The sequence below is a fragment of the Centroberyx affinis genome, unplaced genomic scaffold (genome assembly GCF_046629955.1).
Source record: "Centroberyx affinis isolate AG114_WGS23_722 - 3 ecotype Tasmania unplaced genomic scaffold, CSIRO-AGI_Caff_v1 ptg005947l_1, whole genome shotgun sequence".
Lineage (NCBI taxonomy): Eukaryota > Metazoa > Chordata > Actinopteri > Beryciformes > Berycidae > Centroberyx > Centroberyx affinis.
The window spans coordinates 19,411-38,820 of record NW_027283022.1 but is presented as its reverse complement, the minus strand read 5'-3'; positions in this window follow the sequence as shown (position 1 = coordinate 38,820).

The following is a 19,410-nucleotide window of genomic DNA, read 5'->3' as shown; positions in this document are numbered from 1 at the left end:
TCACGGAGTGACTCAGCGTTTATGATGACGGCTGGCAAATGGGTTAGGAGAGAGGTGAGGGCTGCCGGTGGATGGGAAAGGTTTCTGCGGGATTGAGATTTGCTGACTTTTCACTGCTGTAAGCTTGCGGTCCTGTCACAGAGGCTGACTGCAGCCACAACTCGCTGGGGGGGTGGGGGGGGGGGGGGGTGTGGAATAGGAGCTTAATTTCATTACCCCATGTCAACTGCCACCGGGGAGAAAACAATGGAGTGGGAAAATCAAATTATGCGAGATAGCGGGGGAAGGGGAGAGGGACGGGGGTTGGCAGCAGCTCGGGCAGAGTCTAAGTCCTCGGTAAACATATGTGCTATTCGCTGAGAAAGACCTCACAACGCGGGCCTGCGGGCTTGTGCGGCGGCGTAGCGAAGCCTCATGGTTTCTCCTCCGGGGGGTGGGGGTGGGGGTGGGGGGGTGGGGGGGGGCCATATGGGTGATTTCATGGTGTGTCAGTCAGCAGCAGTGTGAGCAAACCCCCCGTCCAGGTTGAGTCCCGGGGGCCCCCGAGGGAGTCGGCCGAGCGGATACAGAGGGAGGACGGACAGGATGGACGGGATGGAAGGAGGGGGATGGAAGGGGGGGGGGGGGGTTATCAGTGACAGACGTCTCCCGGAGAACATCGGACACATCGGCCCCTTGGGCGCCGCCGATCGCGGGCCCGGGTCGAAATCGGAGGCGGGATGACACCCGGGGGTTTTCTCTGGGGTCCTGCCACGGGGGGGGTGGAGGTGGGGGGGTGGAGCCACGCAGCTGTCAATCACCTTTCTCTCTGGGCGGCGTGCGCTGAGGATAGACCCGTGACAGGACGCCCCGGGCATATGGGAGCGTTACTACAACACCACGCTCTTATCAGCTGTCCGTCAGCTGTCTCCATAGCAACAGGGACGGGACAGTAGCGCGGGGGTATTGCACACAAACATCCGCACGGCCAACGATGTACTAATGAATACGGTCGGAATCATTCTAGGATCATTATCACAGCCAACCGCGGCTTTCAATCTATCATTTAAAACGCCTATTAATGGGAGAGAGAAACTACAAGGGGCGGGTAATCATATGTATTAGCATTAATCAAGGTCAGGACCTAAGATGAAGGGATAAAAGGAGGAAATCAGCAGTCACTGCAAAATAAATTCATATCTCAAAGCTTCTGAAGATCATGGCAAAAAGAGAGAGAGAGAGAGAGAGAGAGGGAGAGAGGGAGAGAGGAAACTGCTGAGAAAGGAAACGATAATTTTCGTCTAATACGGGGGGGGCGCCACGGGAAGCCGTTTTCTTCCCATGCCAAGCTGCGCGGCATATTCCTCTAGTAATACGCTGTATGATTTTCTCTTTCTAAAGAGAGCTCAGAGAGGACTGCGGACGGAGTGGAGCGCCGCTGACAGCCAATCAGCAAACAGCCCCGGCCGCAGAGAGCGTCATTAAAGCGTTCCTTTTTTTTTTTTTTTTTGCATGACGCCGTCTTAATGGCCGTCGCGCTTCCCTTGACGGCCGCCGCCTCTCCTCCCCTCTCCTCCGGCACCGGTGATAAAACAAGACTCGTGTGACTCAGCGTTTTTTTTTTGTTTTTTTTTTTCTTTGAGAGGAGATTTTCTTAATCTCTCCACGACCGACGCCGTGTCATTGTCACGCGAACGAACGAACGAACGCTCCAGCCCCGAAAGCCGCTCGAGCCGCCTCAAGAAGCAGAATATATGGAAAACGGGAGAGAGAGAGAGAGAGAGAGAGAGAGAGGGAGAGGTGGCAGAAGCAGTGAAAAGGCAGGAGTTGGGAGGAGGGAGAGATACGAGAAGCCTCTTCTTAGCCATTAATAACTCCACTTCTAGGCATGGAAATGAGAGTGTCGCTCATTTAGAGGGGATGTGGAGAGCTGAGAGGCTTAAGTAGCGACGGAGAGGGAAGTAGAGAGAGAGAGAGAGAGAGAGGAAATGACACTGAAGAGGATGTGTTGAGATAATAAAGTTCTGTGATGGCTCTGGTTAAGGCGCAGCTGTCTGCTTTCACTTCCCTCTCCCCTCACCTTAAATGTGTTGATGCACCACGTCTGAGAGGTGAAACTAAAGCACTAAGTCATTATTTCACCGCCTCGCAAAAAAAACGCAATCGTTCTGTGACAATCCACCGACTTGCAATAATGTCACAATTCAGCCAAATGTCTAGAGATAGCCACGCACTGCAAGAAAGCTTTTGCCACAAGAGGACCCTATCCGTCAAAAGTTGATGTAAAAATCCAGTACACTCATAGCCTACAAAGAATTTAAATACAAAGGGTAAAAAAAAAAAAATCTGTCGCAACCTTGTAGCTCCTCAAAGGTGCTAAAGGAATCAAAGGAATGGAAAGAATTTAGCGACTCTTGGGGAACGATTTGACAAAACTTCGAATTAACTTTCCGGTTGCAAAAGCCTCTGTTAGGGGTTTACCACGAGAAAACTAGTGCTTGGTCATTAAGTCGGACTGAGTCAGAACAGGAGGTCCAGGGTGAAGGCTGGCCCTCTCTGCAAATGAGACCCGGGGTGAATAATGGAGCTGTAAATCTACATGGAGCCTCTCGGATGCAGAGGTAGGTGGCGGAGGGTAGGGGAGCTGATGGAGCAGTGCTGGGATCTGTCCGTCATCTCCGCTGCATATATATATATAACTCTACTGTAGGAAGAGAATGGGACCTGTCACTCTCAACGCATACAAACACTGTGATTTAAACTCGTGCATGAAGTTGGATTTCCTGCCGTTATCCTAGAAGCAGTGGTTCTCAATCATGCCGTTGTGGACCCAAGAGTCTGCAGGTTTTTCCATTCCAGCCAAACACTACAGCAGCTGTTTTTACTGATTACTTCCTCCTCTCTGGTTGAAGGTGCTAATTAGTGAAAAGAGTTGACAGTGGACATCGGAAGCTTCCCTCCGGGTCTCGGCAGGCTAGGTGAACCATGCTTTGATTGTATTTGGAAAATTCTGTTATTAAGCCTGGTGCGTGGCTTTTTTTTTTTTCGAGAGAGAGTCAAAGAGATGTTAGATAGCCTCTAACGTGTAAACACATGAAAAAAAAAAACAATGTGCAAAATAAATCTAGTATAGCCTGGGTGTAGCACAGTTGTCATTCACACTCTTAAGCCAAAGCTATGTGAATGCTACTTGCACACTACAGCTAAATGAAAGACATCACACCGTTACAGCTATACTACATGTGTCTAATGCCTAATGCCTGTTATAGATAGATGTATACACTGACCTCAGGTGGTGATAAGACAATATTGATTGCCTTACCTGGTAAACTGCCTTGCTACCTCACCAGCTGACTGTCATTAGACTAATGTCAACCTATGTTATATATTGGTATGTGAGGTGAACTGCTTTCATTGCTATGCCCTGATGAACATACAAACATGTTGGCTTGATTTTATCTGTTCGACCACCAAGTAGCCTTTGATTAAAGCTTTTTAATCATATGAAGAGTGCCTTGGATTCACCTTTTTTGACATTTCATAAATATTATCCAGCTATATAAACACAACAAAACCAATGGTTATCATTTTATTTGATTTTGAAGGCCTCTAAAAAAAATGTTACATCTGTTTTCACCTAAGGAAGCATTAAGCTATGACCTTTGGTGATTCCATGACTCCAACCGTTTGATAAGTTCCCTCAAGTGTAGGCCTATTATATTGAGAGCCATACGGCAGTGCTGGGGAACAGAAAACCCCCTTTGACGAGTTCCCACAATAGCCCATGTCATATTAAGTGAATACAGAGCTGGGGAACATCTTTTTCAGGTTCCCATTATGTGCTATATAGAGCTGGGGAATACAGGACCCTGGGAACATAGGAATGACTCCTATGTACCAAATTAGCCATCAGTCTACATTTTGATTTTGATGGTAGCTGACGCCTTGTACCACGATTTTGCGTGCGAGTTGCAGCTGGGTTGTTCACACAGGAAGCACATGTCTCCATGCTGGCCAGCAGCTCTCCTGGTCTACAGGAGGAGAAAACCCAATGGAAACAGGCTGTAGGCTGCTCACATTGTGTTCCAATAGCCACCAAAGCGTCATCTGTTCACTGCTGTCCTTGTAGAAACAATGCTGACAGCTCACTGTACTTTTCCACATCAGGGATGAACTTTATATCTTCCATCTTCCTCACTTTCTCCCTTTCTTCACAAACTCCCTCATATCAAAGCCGTCACGTTTATTTGTTTTCTCAGCAAGAGTCGTGACTCGTGATCAGGCAATAATTAGGAAAGCCTAGGGGACCTAGATATCTCTCTCTCCCCCTCTCTCTCTCCCTTTCTCTCTCTCTCTCCCTCCCTCTCTCTCGATCTCTTTCAATAATGACATATAGGCCTAAATAAATTAAGTAGCCTATAAATAAACAAACCTAAACATGTATCCTTGTTTACTTTTGTGGTAATTCAATTCAATAAAACAGATGCAATTTTCAAAAGGCAAGTGATAATTCAAAACCAGATAGATCATCATCCTACAATGTATTGCATTTAAAATTTGCATCAGTGCAGATGGATTCATCAACAACAACAGTGAAGACCCTGGTAAGTTGATCATGTAATATATTTGTGCTTCTGTGGTGATATAATGGAGATAATGACAATCTATGCGGTCTGAACCCAGCGTGAGGCTTCTCCGTGGGGGGGCACATACCCCATTGGGACTCATTGTTAGCAGAGTCAATATTCTCTGTGGATCCAGGTACTACAGGTATGTAAAGAGACAAATTATATATAGGTCCAAAACCCCATGAAGTGGCATGGTTGTCACTGATATGACATCCAGTCTTTGCCCGGTGTCAAAGCTCAGTGTGGTTTAGAGGCTGAGGAGATGGCAGGACAGAACTGCAGGAAGGGAGGACACTGTTATCTACAGTCAGCAAGTGTGTATGTGTGTGTGTCTGTCTATGCACGAGAGACTGAGAGAGAGAGAGAGGTGAAGTGCTTGTCCTTCAGATGGGCTGACCATCTGACCTTTCTATGGAACAGCCTTTCTCAGAAAAAGAACCAAGTATCAGTCCTTAGCTGCACATATTACAGGCTGTCAATCTGTTTTCATCTCAGATTGATAGAACACAATAGTGATTCAACCTATAGCTAGTTCATTAAAAGCTTTTACATTTGCTGTTCCTGTTTTTTTTTTTTGTCTTTTTCCCTATTTTTCTCCTAGTTTTTGTTGTTGCCAATTCCCGATTGCTCCATGGTCCCCGCTGTCGGCCAAGGGGGGGTGCAGACAACCACGTGTCCTCTGATACAAGTGGAGTCACCAGCTGCTTCTTTTCAACTGGCAGTGAGGGAGTTTTTCCATGGAGGTTCATGCCAATCTCAGAACCCGTTGTCTATCGGTCTGACGGCGATTGGACTCTGGGGGCGACGGCCAATATTTCGGGGTTTCCGGTGGAGCCAGCGGACAAGACTTCCTCTTCCGTGCGCCGGTCATTGTTTACAGTCCGATTAGCGACTTGAGACACGAGAATGGAGTCGGAGTTGAGAGACGACGTCTCATATGCAGATATCTGTTTATAGAGATTAGCCGAAATGTCGTCTGGACCTAAAACACCTACAAAAAGTATCGATGTTTGTGTATTGTGTGGAGAAACGTTCCATTCTCGTGTTTTGAATCCTAAATGTCTTTAAACCATGTTGAACATCTGAAATATTTGGATCTAATTATATTATCGCATTATAACTCAGTGCACTGGATTAAATTCATTTTGTGCATTTTTTTTTCCTTTATTCAGGGAAAGTTGACAGAGCTCCATACGCTCTTCCAGCAACGTCCTGCTTCACATTGATAGAGTTCAACTCATTCACATTGGGAGCTGCCCGGTACAACCACAGTCTGCTGCTGTATCTATATGTATAATAGTGCATCTATATGTGTATCGATATGTGGAAGTGCTCTGTGACTCAGCCCATCCTCAAATACAGCTTCCGCTTCCTGACTGACGGAACCAGCTTCCTTCTTCAGATGATTACAGTTCAATGGTGGACAAATGGTCACCCTGGACCCGCCGGCATGATGTGGATTATATGTTTTCTCAGGCTCCTTGATTGGCCATGAAGGCAGGATATATTTGTCTGAAACATGGCATTGGGAAACCATTCTGCACCAAGTAGAAAATGAAAGCCGAAGGGGCATCATTTTCTTCCCTCCAGGAGGTGTTCTACCTTGCTGTTGGAGGCCCTCCACATAGATTCACGTCAGTACTGTGTGTGTGTGTGTGTGTGTGTGTGTGTGTGTGTGGGGGGGGGGTGTCAAAGTCATTCTGCTATTGGACAGCCCACATGAGGTCGCACCACATAAGATCACATGGGCTTCTTGTTGCCATGAAGAACACGCCTGAACCGTTACTTACTGACTTGTGAGGACCTTCCACTGACTTCATTCATTCCCTAACCCTAGACGGAATGGGGGGGGGGGGTGTCAAAGACATTCTGCTATTGGACAGCCCACATGAGGTTGCACCACGTAAGATCACATGGGCTTGTTGCCATGACGAACACACCTGAACCTTTACTATACTTGTGAGGACCTTCCACTGACTGCATTCATTCCCTAACCCTAGATGGAATCTTGACCGTAAAGACCCATTCAAACTATAACAATACATTGTTATTCAAACATTCACGGTACAATAACGTTTTCAGAAGAGGATGATTACCTCACTGACTTGCTTTTACTTTACTTGCTTGCAAAAATAACTAAACAACAACAAAAAAAACACAATTTAGGCTACCACTAATCCCAAAGGCTCTTCCCATCCCATTTGCATTGGCTTTTGTCAAATAGTGCCAGGTTTTTCTGGACTTCTGTGATAAGTTCCTCAGCAAATAAAGCATCACTGCAGTGGGCTACAGAACTATCCGGTCCCCTTCTTTTTTAGAACTTTCCTTTGATTGGTTGAAAATGTTTTATTGTCGTCTCTGCATCAAAAGAAACCACTCTGAGATCAAACCAAAAATATAGTTATAGTTATTGTTTTGGATGTTTTTATAGTTATCGTTGTAGACGGAACACAGACATTCTATTGACTTACAACAATTTAAATATTTTATAGTTCTAGTTATCTTTATAGTTATTGTTCTAGATGTGAATAGGCTTTAACCCTTACTTTAACCTAATCCTAATTCTAATCTTAACCCTAAACCCAAATCCTAATCTTAAACCAACACCTTTAAGAAGTAATGACAGGTAAAATGACCTCAATTTGCAAAAATGTTGAAGGTCTAAAACTCAAATTGGGTCTCACAAGAATTGAAGTACAAGAACACACACACACACTACAATTATTGAGCGCATTCTCTTCTCTCTGGCATTAATCCTCCTGAACTTCTAGGCCTACAGTGCCTCAATCTCCGCCGCTCATCCAGTCTCTGAAGGGCGTCTGGAATATTCTGTGATTTTTATCTTAATAGGCGGCCGGCCGGAGCTAATAGGAGCGAGGAGGGAAGAGGAACAGTGGCAGGGTGAGAGTGACAGTGGAGGACGGTAAAAGTAATTACTTCTTAAATTGCGAGAGCGAGATTAAGGAGACAGAGGGCGAGGCAACGCGCTTCCCTCTCGGCTGCAATGAAGATGAACCGATGTTGATGGGTGTGTATAAACGGGTGTCACCACCACACCGTCCAGGGTAGGGTGGGTATTGTCAAGGTCATCAAAATACTATTCAATATCGATTAGTATTAGTCACAATATAATATCATACAATACGACATGGTTCTCTATATGAACACCTGTCAAGCACCAAATACCAGTAATATTTGTTTTTGGTGGATAATTCAGTAAGGGTCACCCTCCAGTCTGGCTGCTAATTTTTGGAGATGATACCATTTTAATGTCTTGTTTATGTTTATATTTATAATAATAATAATGGTAACACTTTACAATAAGGGTCACTAAGTTAATGGTTAGTTAATGCTTAATAAGGGTTAGTTAATGCTTAATAAGCTTTAACTAACCCTTAATTAACAGTTAACTAATGTGTAATTTACTAATGGTGTTCAGGTTAACTAAGGTATTAATTTATGCATTATTTAATAGTTTATAAAGATGACTATTAAATAATGTATAAATTAATACCGTTACACCATTAGTAAATGATTACCAGACACATTAGTTAACTGTTAATTAAGGGTTAACCTTAATTAATGTACCCTTATTGTAAAGTGTTACCATAATAATAATAATAATGCCAAATGTCAAAACTTACAGATAAAATTACTTTTATTGAGTTCATGTGGCTCCTTTTTGTTTTTGAATCCGAAATGTGAAAGAGGTATTTTGGTCAAGTGGGGCTGCCGTACTTCTTGAAGCTGAAGTGACATGATCACTAGCGTTCCCCCTACAGGTTGGCATCTTTATTAAAGTGAAAACCTAAAAATCCTCTTCTGTAAAACAACAGATGACGACTACTGTTATCAAGATTTACAGCATCTATTCTAAATCTGAAAAATGAATATGTACTGCATACTGTATTGGTGTATTGACTTTTTCACCCAACGCTAGTCTAGGGTCCAACTCATCCATACACTTGATAACAACCATGTCAATAAACATGTCATTATTACAGTGACAGGTAATGGATCATAGAGTCCGCTGCTGGTAATGGCCATTATGGAAGGTAATAGTCGGTTAGCATGAGGAAGACATATATGATAAATCAAGCACAAATCGTTTTGTGGTTGTCTTCATAATGGACACTATGGTAATTGTTCCATATGGCGAGTACACAGCGCAAACCTCATCCCTTCTCAGAGTGAAGAGGTTTGGCGAGTTTTCTCCAGGACTTAGTGTCTAGAGGCTTTCCGCTCCGGGTCTGGCTGTCAGCGGTTCTTATATCCCGAGGGGGGAAAGTAGGACGTCGTCTCTTTTTAAACAGAGACAGAAGCAGAGAGGGGAAGAGGCGAGAGCAAAACTGTAGGAGGAGGAGGAGGCCGACACAGAGAGCTGATATGAGTAGGACGGACTTGAACAAAGAGAAGGAGAGAGAGAGATAGATTCTGCTTGTGATGGAGAGACTCCCATCCCTTCGCCAGTTCCACTTTCAAGGGAATTCAACAGACTGGGCTCAAATAGAAGATAGAACATAGAAGAAGATGGTTTGGTAGTGTTTGTTTGTGGGGAGTATTGGTCAATTGAGGTTACTGTTGGATAAACTGGTCTTTCTCCTCTTCTACGATGGATTTCTCCATGTAGAATTGTTGAACGTTGGGACGCTTCACGTTACCTTCACCTAAAACCAATGCTTTAAAGAAGACTGTAACGTGTAGGGCTATGTCAAACTGGAACAAGCTACCACTCCATTTAACCCAGATTACTAGTAAAATCAGTTTTAAAAGAGAGCAATCATTCAGGAAGAAATCAGTTGAGGCTACATATGATATTCTGTATGTGAAGGTTGATTGTATTTGTGGTGCTAACTAAGGTAATGCTTCACTGTGCACTAGTAGTATTGGGCAGTTATATATACTGATATATACCTAGTTTACTTTATTACTATTATTTGCTTTAACCATTTACTGTTGAGGTGACATTATGAATGTTCTTCTCTTATTTTTATTTCATTTTGTTTTGTTGATATTGTGGATTGTCCATTATGTGATGTTTGAATGTCTTGTCTTTTGTGTGGATCCCAGTAGAGCTGCAACGATTAATCGATTAGTTGTCAACTATTAAATTAATCGCCAACTATTTTGATAATCGATTAATCGGTTTGAGTAATTTTTGAAGAAAAATAAGTCAAAATTATCTGATTCCAGCTTCTTAAATGTGAATATTTTCTGGTTTCTTTACTCCTCTATGACAGTAAACTGAATATCTTTGGGTTGTGGACAAAACAACATTTGAGGACGTCATCTTGGGCTTTGGGAAACACTGATCCACATTTTTCACCATTTTCTGACATTTTATAAACCAAACAACTAATCGATTAATCGAGAAAATAATCGACAGATTAATCGACAATGAAAATAATCGTTAGTTGCAGCCCTAGATCCCAGGAAGAATAGTTGCTACTGCGGTAATAACTAATAAACAATAAAACAATCAACGTCGGTGCAAAATTGCGGTTCTAGAAAGAAGCCCGGACTGACACCAAAACCTGACGTTAACCATGTGTTTTAGGGTGGATTTTTTTCTTGAAGAGCTTTTCCATGTCCTCGAAGCTACCTGTCCCAAGCTACGCAAGACAAGATGAAAGGACAGACTGCTCCAGACAGAACAGTCTGCAGAAGACGCTGTTGTTGTCGAATATATGCATTATACCATACACTCTGAACCCAGCTTTTTGATGCCATGCAGACATATAAGCCTCTGATTTTGGAGTGCTTCTTTATTTGTGGACAGTATGACAAAATGACAAGCAATTTAAGAGCTTTACCATGTCCTCTTATCTCTGCCAAGCTAGGAAAAGCAGAAAAAACAATCATAATAATAATAATTAAAACCATCTTCAAGACACTCACACAATACACTGTTGTTGTCACGTACACAATAACTCTGCTCAGCGTCTGGAGCGAGGCTGCAGGCTAGTCATAGCAGATTAATATACAAGTCTCTATAAACATTAGCAAATCCAAACAATGCTAAGCACACAGCCGTAAATGCAGCCAGCCATCCAATTAAAGACCTATAACTGTTCCAAGCCGGGTCTGGGTGTTTATTTACGCCCCTGTGATGGAGCTTTATGGGAAGTCGCTGAGAGGCGGCGGCCAGCGGGACTGTGGGTAAGCGGCGGGGCGAGAGACAGCTGGGGGAAAAAAGTGAGAGATTTGGCCTTTTTTTTTTTTTTTTTTGGCCGAGTGTTAAGTGCCCGTCGTTTTCTCACGGACCGGATGGACGAGGACAAGTCAGCGTGTCCTATGTTCCCAGGGTCCTATGTTCCCATGGTCCTATGTTCCCAAGGTCCTAAGTTCCCAAGGTCCTATGTTCCCAAGGTCCTATGTTCCCAAGGTCCTATGTTCCCAGGGTCCTATGTTCCCAAGGTCCTATGTTCCCAGGGTCCTATGTTCCCAGGGTCCTAAGTTCCCAGGGTCCTATGTTCCCAAGGTCCTATGTTCCCAAGGTCCTATGTTCCCAGGGTCCTATGTTCCCATGGTCCTATGTTCCCAAGGTCCTATGTTCCCAAGGTCCTATGTTCCCAGGGTCCTATGTTCCCAGGGTCCTATATTCCCAGGGTCCTATGTTCCCAGGGTCCTATGTTCCCAAGGTCCTATGTTCCCAGGGTCCTATGTTCCCAGGATCCTATGTTCCCAGGATCCTATGTTCCCAGGTTCCTAAGTTCCCAGGGTCCTATGTTCCCAGGGTCCTATGTTCCCCAGTTCAATATTCTGTTAACACACATTAACCCTCCTATTGTGTTCAGGTCAAATTTGACCCGTTTCAAGTTAAAATATTTCATAAATATTATCCAGTTTTTTTTATTGGAACAAGGCTTCAAAACAGCTATATAAACACAACAAAACCAATGGTTATCATTTTATTTGATTTTGAAGGTCTCTGGATGGCCTGTGCCTAACCTGGATAGCTCTGATAAAAAGCCCTTCTGTTCTTTGAAACAGTTGTGGTCAGGGCTCTGGGTAAGAATCTACAAACAACCAACCTAACCCTAACCCTAGAACTGGGGAACATAGGACCCTGGGAACATAGGACCCTTTGTCATGTTCCCATTATGTGCCATATAAATCTGGGGAACATAGGACCCTGGGAACATAGGAATGACTCCAAACATTTTTGGTGCTATTGGCGATGTGCCGCGTATTTCTGGGCCCCATTTTGTTCTTTGGTGGTGTATCTTTCTTTTTTTAACACATCAACGGTAAACATCAGGTTTTGGTGTCACTTCCTCAGAATCAAAGAGCAAGGGCTTCTTCCTAGTCTCACTATATTTGTACCAACGTTCTACTACCATACAGGGAGAAATCCATCGTAGAAGAGGAAGAGAAACCAATTCCTCCACCGACAGTAACCTCAACTGACCAGAATGCAATGCAGCCACACATGTGTTTTGGCCGCGACCATAGACACGCCCCAATGTCCACTTTAAGTCCACTTTAACCTGGATAAATAAAGGTTAAAACTATTTTTTTTTCCAACCATCTATATGTAAATCAGACATATATTGAACCGAACCGAGATAAGAAGTGAAGCGTCGACATGTCTAATAACATATTCTCTCTTTTTTTTTTTTTTTTTTTTTCTTTCCTTCAGCATCCCAGCATCAGCTCGGCCTTCGTCAGCATTTGTGTGCTTTCAGCGTTCGGGACGCGCGCTGTATTCCTATTCTGACTGGTCAGAGAGAGAGAGAGAGAGAGAAAGAGAGAGAGGAAGATGACCTTGGCTTCCCAGACTGGTGCGGCCCCGGTCGCCCACGTGCGGCGAGCAGATAAGCGGGCCGTGCTGAGAAGCCAGACCTGACAAAACCCTGACGCCACGCAGCTCTGAAGCTGACAGCACCGGGCCGGACACACAGCGTTTTTTTTTTTTTTTTTTTCCGAGAGATAGGCCAGTGCATATGTAGGAACACCGGGGGGGGGGGGGGGACGGGTTTATATGTGATGCTTCCATTCAACATCTGCACGCCCACACACAATCCCTCCTTATCTGCTCTATATTGTGACTCATTTTCTTAAAGCGACTTTAATTACAGCTGCACGGTTGTGAATAATGGGAGCTTCAACAAAAAAAAAAAAAGAAATGGCGACGGTAAATTCGCTGGCACTATTTTAGTCCTGCTCGGGGATTATTGCGTCGTTGCCGTGTTTGGTCCGAACGGTTTGACCCTCGCTCACGTATTATATGCAGGGAAACACATAAGCTTCAGGCAGTGCTTCCTTTGTATGTATTTCACAGCATCAGGAAGCGTTCACCTTGACAACTTGCTAAAAAGGAAAACGGGAGACGATTCATCTTCTCCACCACATTTCACTTTATTTTCCCAATACCTTTCCAGACATCAGGCCTTTCTGTTTCACTTACTGCTCATATGTCAATTAAATCTTTGTCATCCATCCAGAGGTAATCTGATTGCAATGCAAGATGGATGGATTTATGAAACCATCGTTTTTGGTGCCTTCTGTGCAGTTAATCTCTAGTCTCAGAGGCCTAAACCAGGCTGTTTAAATCTCTAATCCTTGTTTGCCATCCTGCTAGCAACAATGGGTAAACAATGCCTCAGCCTATATATAATACCCATCTCTTACAATGACTGACATGGACATTCTCTGGTGTGTGTGTTTGTACAACTGCATGTGTGAGTGAACACACATGCAGACGCACTTGTACTTGTTTGTACAGAACGTCAAAGCCTGACCTGCCTTTAGATTACCAGCGAGTACAAATACATAAAGCGTGACTGAGCAGGACTAAGGGTTAGGGTTAAAAAAACAAGAAGATATACAGTATATAACCTATCATAGTATGAAATGCGTGGCTCCATGGTAAGCACGCACACAGTAGGCTAATGTTATGATCCATGCTTCAGAAAACGTCTATTTCACTCCTAATGCGCATCCTTTCCTTTCCATGATGGTGCCAAAACGCAAAATTGTTCCGTTTTTCTTTGGTGTGACAAAAGAACAGAAGCACAATCACTAGTGTCTTTGAGGTGTCCATATTTGTTCTATTTACCATTTACAAAAACCACTTACTTTGGTCGTATTTTCGACTTCTGAACTCGTAAGTAGGAACTACCGAGGAGCACATGAAGATAGCAATAGTACATTTTAGCATACACTATGTTGAGTGATAGTAGCCACTAGTGTTATCTCAAAAGTGCCCTATGGCAGTGATTCTCAACCTTTTTCATATCAAGGACCCCTAATTTAGACCACATTAGGGCCACGGACCCCCATTTGATGAGATTTCGTCTCTCAAACCCATGATATGATTTTGTCCAGAATTCCATGACTCCATTCCAGACTATTTGTATTGTAGGTAGAGAGATAACAGTGAAACTATGATCAAAATAGTCATTCTTCTACATTCTCTAATTGTGTTAACTTCTTGTAAATGAAATAATGCTGAAGATTAACAATTCACCAGTTTGCTGGGGACCCCCTGGAACCCCCTAAAGGACCCCTGGTGGACCCCGGACCCCACGTTGAGAACTACTGCCCTATGGGGCTAAGTCTGGCAGTTCTGTGTAGTTAACTGGTTACATTTACATACAATCTTTTGAACTAGCAGGGATTACTTTCCCTCTTTCCATAGGAAGTGAAGGTGGTGAGCAGTGGAGTGTACAGTTAAAAATCACTCTCAACTAAAAGAGTTCTAAGAATAAACCTGCTACATCAGCTATAATGACTTAATGATATTTCATTTTTTAAATTTACGACTATTGCTAAAAGGTCAGTCTTCTTACTTTGGATAAACCTAGTGGCCTGCTATCACTAAACATAGTGTATGCTAAAGTATTAGCATGGGGCTCCAACGATCTACTGGCGACACATGGATGATTTTGGTGGCTATATTCTCATCATTTAATGGGTAAGCTCACCAATGGGACAATCTACCCAAAACCCTTTGTATTTCGTCAACAGCCTGGATCACTGTGTTACAGTCATATGCCTGTAACACCCTGAGGGCCACTGTAAATCCCCAGAGCCCCCCACCCCCCCACCCCCCTCCACACACAGTATTACCAGGCTGTCTGCTTCAGTAGTCTTAGCATTGTTTTCAGCTCAACCCTCCACCTGTCAGTCCACTGCAATCTCCTCCTGCATCGAGGATGCTGTGACAAGCCTGTCCCTGAGGGAGGAGTGTGTGTATGTGTGTGTGTGTGTGTGCGTGTGTGTGTGTGTGTGTGTGTGTGTGTGTGTGTGTGTGTGACAGCGGGCTCCCAGCCAGGGGCCTTTCTGTAAATCAATGGCCCTTTACCTAACGTCCTCTTATCAGTGTGAAGCGAGGAGTTACACAAAAGGCACTTTAGGGCTGCCACTGACTCAGAGTAACCTTGGGACAACTAAAGTTTGGAAGGGATAGCAGTGTTATGCAGGTAGTGAATACTGTCAAATATTATGATGCATATTGTAATGTTTTTCTTTATAGAGACGCACCATTGTGTCTCTATAAAGAGGAAATTGCTGTTGTTGCAGCCATCTTACCTGCTTAACTATTCTCAGAACACAAATCTAAATGACACTCTTTTATCAGCAATGTAATCTAAAACTAGGAGAGAGACATTCTCAACACTCTTACGTTTGCTACCAAAAACACATTTAGCTGGGTGATACAATGCAAAGCATTTTGTTTTGCCAGGAAAATATTCCATTCAACAAATTTGCATTTTAGGTATTTTAAGCATGGGGTCCGTGTCTAAATTGCTCAAGGACACCACAACAGGACACATGGCTGTTGGTGGGATGGAACAGTCTCTCTAAGCCACTGGTTCTCAACTTTTTTCATATCAAGGACCCCTAATTTAGTCCACATTAGGGCCACGGACCCCCATTTGATGAGATTTTGTCTCTCGGACCCAAATCTGAGAATATTTTTATTGTCAGATATGATTTTGTCCAGAATTCCATGACTATCTGTACTGTAGGTAGAGCGATAACAGTGAAACTATGATCAAACTAGTCATTCTAAAATGACAAAATAATGAAGTTTAACAATTCCTCAATTTGCTGGGGACCCCCTGGAATGCCCTCAAGGACCCCTGGTGGTCCCCAGACCCCACGTTGAGAAGCACTGCTCTAAGCCACACTGCCAAATATTGAGTATTCTTAACTACTTTGAGTTTCGCCCCCCTTTTGAAAGCCAAATGAAAAAGGAGTTCTTCGTAATGTACATGCTACCATAAGCAGCTTCAAAACTGGAGCCATTTGCTTCCCTTCAGGGGTGAACGCATCAAATTTCCTCTCAACATCTTAACGTTTTGCCTGCACATTACTGTAAGGTAATGTCTGGAACTCGACGTCTATAGAACTCCATGTAATCTCAATGTAAGTAAAGCATTTCCAAGTGTTTCTTTTTAAGTGTCATGATGCTTTGTATTCCAGATTCCCTTTTTGCCTGCAATGTCAATGAGTGGCTAATCCCTGGAGTGCCGCCGTGCATTGGAATGAGACTACTCAACAAAATAATGACTTTAACAAATGCGTTCTTTCCGGCACGTATCATGTGATGGAGAGAGGGAGGTAGACCGGCTCTTTAGGCGGCTGAGTTTGAGCTAATGACAGTAAACTAGGGGGATATTATGGCACGTAGCGTTGCGCTGTGAAATCTTATGTGGCAGTCGGTCAAAGTGAGCTAAGCTTTCTCTCTTCTTCTTCTTTTTTTTTCTTCTTCTTTTTCGGTCAGGCTAAATGACTTGAGGATTTCTGAGCTGGTGGATACAGAAGCTCTGTGATGTGACTAACCGGATTAACGGTTAGCTAGGACTTCATGGGAGGGAGATGCGTTCTGGACTCGTCGTCCTCTGCTGCAACGGCAACGCAAAACAGCCTTTAATGTATAGAAACTTATGGACAATACACTCAAACACACCCACATCACAGAGCACACACACACAAACAGACACAGCTTTACTGTCAATGACAGCTTGAGGACTTGGTGTTTAACCGAAATGAGAAATATGAGATTCAGACACTAATGTATCAAAAGGCTGTCAAGATCTTTAAAAGAATGTATAGCCGCCGTGGCATGAATTTGTCTCATGTCTCTACCTTGCAGTTCTTTAAAGCAGTGGTTCTCAACGTGGGGTCCGGGGACCACCAGGGGTCCTTGAGGTGGTTCCAGGAGGTCCCCAGCAAATTGATGAATTGTTAAACTTCAGCATTATTTCATTTACAAGAAGTTAAGTTAGAGAATGTAGAAGAATTACTGTTTTGGTCATAGTTTCACTGTTATCTCTCTACCTACAATACAGATAGTCATGGAATTCCGGACAAAATCATTTCTAACAATAAAAAATATTCTCAGATTTGGGTCTGAGAGGCAAAATCTCGTCAAATGGGGGTCCGTGGCTCTAATGTGGACTAAATTAGGGTCCTTGATATGAAAAAGATTGAGAATCACTGCTTTAGAGTATTGGACAACACTACAGCCACATATAAGAATACTAAGGATGACATCTCCGTGTTTTTTTGGAAATCATCATTGAGCCACAAGCACTGGTCAAGCCAGGTTCATGCAACACAACGCAGCCTTTAGCTTGCTAGCTAGCCTGGCTAGCATTACAGGTATAGCGAGCTAGCATAGTTAAAAACCACATCAACACACATTGTAGCTTCCAGAATTCATGTCAAACAGTAAATTGTGACTTGTGTAGTGCTAAATTTGGCTTCTCAGTGACAAGTGTTTAGGTTTTTAGGTGACAATAATGAATTTACCCAGTATTTTTCAGTATATTGTAGGTTAGCCACGAAAGGTTCCTAGCAAAAAGGTATTTGCAAAAATTGGGCAATTTCTTTCCGTGCCAATGAAGTCTAATTGTGTCTTTCTTTAAATAGTTAGTGATCATAGATATATGAAATTTAAGTACAGCCAATGGTTTCATTGTTCAGGCGTGTAACAGGGAAGTGTAAGAAATTAGACCAATAAGTTCAAGCTCAAAGCTCTATAAGAAGCCTTCCTTGCAAATACTCACATCTTAGGCAAATCTATTGTAAAATTACAAGAAATTGGTTTTAAATGGCCAAAATGTTTTGGAAGGAGACCCTCAGACCTCCCTTCTGAGGGTTTGGATTTTTGGACCTCACTAAAGACTTTGGTCTGGCCATGACCCTGGTGATGAGATCAGAAGCAATACTTATGTAATGAGAAGTGACCATCAGTGTGTTAGCAGTGACATTCTAGATAACAGCAGATTAGTAAGGTCATGGGAATAGAAACGCGAGCACCGGTCATTCCGGAGGATCGTGGGAAGCAGAGGTGTTACAGCACTTCCCTGGGAAAGTGAGTGTTAGAGAATGACTCATGACACCCAGGCCTCACAGTTTTATATGATTCAGGTCAATTTATGGCCTATCGTGTTCTTTTGAGTGAAGGTAGTTTGGTGCCCATAAGAAAAGGAAATCCAAGCAAAGTACATAACCGTTGTTGTTCAAAGGTTACATTCATTTGTGTTTGAATTTAGGAATGGCAATATACATGAGTGGTGCCGGTGGAAAATAGAGCAGGTCGGCAGATTATTGGGACACACTGTGTTCCTTCTCCTCAAAACAAACCAAAGTGCATTGTATCTTTTCTCTCGTGTTAAGAATCTTCAGTCTCTAATGCTGCAATATATTCTCATTATTGTCTCGGGTCTGTATTATCTCAAGCAGCCGACTTCACTCGGTTATTTATGCGCGCTGCTTTGGCAAAATCGTGGAATTTTACCGAGACATTCGTGCCAGTTTTTATGGCTCTGTTTACTATTGTCTGTCAGCTTGTGCTTGCAGAGTGCACGCTCGTTTGTCCTGCAGGCTCTCCAATTACCACCGCACTGATGCTCATAGGATAAAGGATAGGGTAGATGATGTGATTGATTGCAATGTTTAGGGCTTGATCATAAATATGCATCTCTGTGCGGTGCAATCAAACTAGGGGGGGGGGGGGGTGGTTGGTGGGGGGACTGTCCCAAAAGAGACTGCGGAGACAGAGGGAGAGGGGGAAGAAGAGACGAGGGATTTGTTTGGGAAGCGATTTGGCGAGGTGCAAGCCAGACAGTGAACGCAGCGTTGCTTTGAAGTCTGTGAAGCGCTGCTCCAGACAACCACGAGATGGGACTTCCAATTTCCAATTACTCATGGCTATGTGCAGATGTAAGAAACCTATATTCAGTGAGCTCCATGCAGGGAATAGCAAGCTGGGTTTTTTTTTTTTTTGTGGGTGCAGGTAGATTTGGGGGGGCCATGAGAGTTTCCCCCGACCACCGAATAGGTGAGGTAAGTCACCGTGCCTTAAACAGCTGCCAACACTAAAAGGATTTCATTAGTTTGGGTTTCAGCTGAGGGTTTTAGTGACCCATGATGGTCTAAATGCTGTTTCCCACCCTGACAAGAATACAATTCTGAGGAAAACACTGTTATCGATTTAAAACTGATGCGACAGATTGTACACATGTCACTGTCAATTATTGAGAGACACTCCCACAGGAGAATAATTGTCCCACACCTGTGCTCACAGAATGGGCGGAGCATTATCTATTTAAGATCATTGTTGTAAGAACTGTTTAAAATACTCTTGACGAAGGTCCAGAGGGACAGTGGCGTGTCCAGACTGGGGTGGCTGCGGTGGGGCACAGACTCAAGCAAGGGTGGCACTTAGGAAGGATGTAGGAAGGTCCCAGGTCAGAATTCTGAATTCCGAGTCAGAATTCTGACTTTAACTCAGAATTCTGACTTTATTCTCAGAATTCTGAGATTAATCTCAGAACTGAAATAT